We start from the raw sequence: 2,200 nt of genomic DNA, 5'->3' as shown, positions 1-2,200 counted from the left end.
GCAAAATACCTTCCACATCCAGGGAAATAACTACGCATTTAGATGACAAAATGAAGCACAACATTTTCTTTTGTATTTTGTTTTGATTTGTTTTATGATTTCTCCCATTCATTTTAATTCTTCTAATATATGTGTATAATCTATATAAAACTATATGCCATCTCAGGGAAGGAGTGGGGAGGTAGGGGGAAGGGGAAAATGGAGGGAAAGTATCTTCTCATTTGGCCAAGAAGTAATTTGTAAAAGGATTAGGGGATCATAAGATCATAAATTTAGACATGAAGGGGAACTTTGATGCCATTAATTTCAGTCTCATCAGTTCAAAAATGAAAAGCTGAATCCTAGAGAGAGTTTGTTCAGGACACCAAAGCTTCACATATTTAAGGTACGATTTGAAAGCTATTTCTTCTGACTCTAAGTTCAGTATCTTATCCACAGTACCATTCAGAATATGATAGACTGTTGGAGTCCCCCCAGATAGCGATAATTCACTAGACACTCTGAACATACTGAGTCAAGAGGAACAAGGGAGATAACATTTACTCTGCTTTGGGATCTGATTTCAATAACTCCTCTTTAGCAAGAAGGGATTAATCTTTCTCTTTCCCCTCACCTCTCTCTGGCCCTTATTCTCCTGAGTCCTATGCCACAATTAAGGAAACAGTGTTGTTTTCTGGGCATTTCATGACTGGTATCATTGGATTCCCTAGGGAGATACACTCAGAGACTCTGCTTCACACAATCCATGGGGTCATTCAATTCCTGCCCACACAACCCCAAATCAGGGTCAGGTAATACCTATTCCTCTTGGAATAACCTCAATCTTTATTTCCAGATGTCAAGTCCAGATACCTGCCTTCATGTCTTCTCAGCACTATTTCTTTCCTAGCAATGAATTTGAATATGTATATGGGGTAAACCCTTCTTATTCAGTTGTACATTTTTCTCTTTGTCTTTTGTGTGATGCGACCTACAGGATTTGTTATTTCTCATGGCCATTCTGAAGTCTATCTGCTCCAGATGGGTGAATCTCATTGTCTCCCTCATACATACCAATCTCATTCCCACCTTTGAATCTTTTCTCTGACTATTCTTCCTCCTGTCTGGAGAACTTTTCCCATTCTTCTCCGTCTTCTAAAACTATCTATATTTCAAGAACCAACTTGTTTCTAAGGTGCTGAAATTAATGTAGAATAAAAGGAAATAAATTGTATTTAATAGAAATCAATAGTTTTGGTTACCATTTCCTTTTTTTTATTTCATGTGTATTGAAATATTCATATCTGTCAATGTGTCCAGGTTCACAACATAAGAGAATAATAACATTTTAAAATAGTGGTATTGGACCCTTGGCTTTTCCTTTCATTTTTTTAAATGGTGGTTTTAAAAAACAGCTAATAAATTAAGTATATCTCAATACATATCATAATAGAAAAAGATTATACTTGAAAATGCAAATGATTACTATGCATATTTTGCTTTCCTTCTAGATTATAAATTCAATATATAATTATTGTTCTTTTAATTTTTGAATTTTAAATTTTTAATTGTGTATGTTATTTATTTTCATTTCTAAACATTCACTTCCATAAGAATTTGAATGCAAAATTTTCCTTCCATCTCTCCCCACCTCCCACCCAAGGACAGCATGTACCCCATCATCCCTTCCTCCAGTCTGCCTTCCCTTCTTTTACCTCTTCTTCTATCCTCCTTCCCCTCTATTTTCCTGTAGGGCAACATAGATCTTTTAACTCCACTGCCTGTATAGCTTCATTTCCAGTTACATGCTGAAACAATTTTTTACATTCATTATTAAAGCTTTGAGTTCCATATTCTCTCTTTTCCTCCCTCCCCACCCACCCTCATTGAGAAAACAAGCAATTCAATACATGTCATATATGTGTAACAATGCAAAGCACTTCCACAATAGTTATGTTATAAAAGACTATCCATGTTTTCCTCTATCCTATCCTGCCCTACATTTATTCCATTCTCTCCCTTGACCTGTCCTCCCAAAATAGTGTTTGCGTCTGATTCTTCTTTTCCCCAATTTGCTGTCCATTCTATTATCTTCCCTCTCCTATCCCCTTTCCTCTTGCCTTTCTAAAGGGTAAAATAGATTTCCATATCCAATTTAGTGTGTGTTATTCCTACCTTAATCAAAATCGATGAGAGTAAGTTTCACTTATTTCTTTTCATT

This window comes from Notamacropus eugenii, chromosome 1 (assembly GCF_028372415.1).
Source record: "Notamacropus eugenii isolate mMacEug1 chromosome 1, mMacEug1.pri_v2, whole genome shotgun sequence".
Taxonomy (NCBI): domain Eukaryota; kingdom Metazoa; phylum Chordata; class Mammalia; order Diprotodontia; family Macropodidae; genus Notamacropus; species Notamacropus eugenii.
This window is presented reverse-complemented; position numbering follows the sequence as displayed.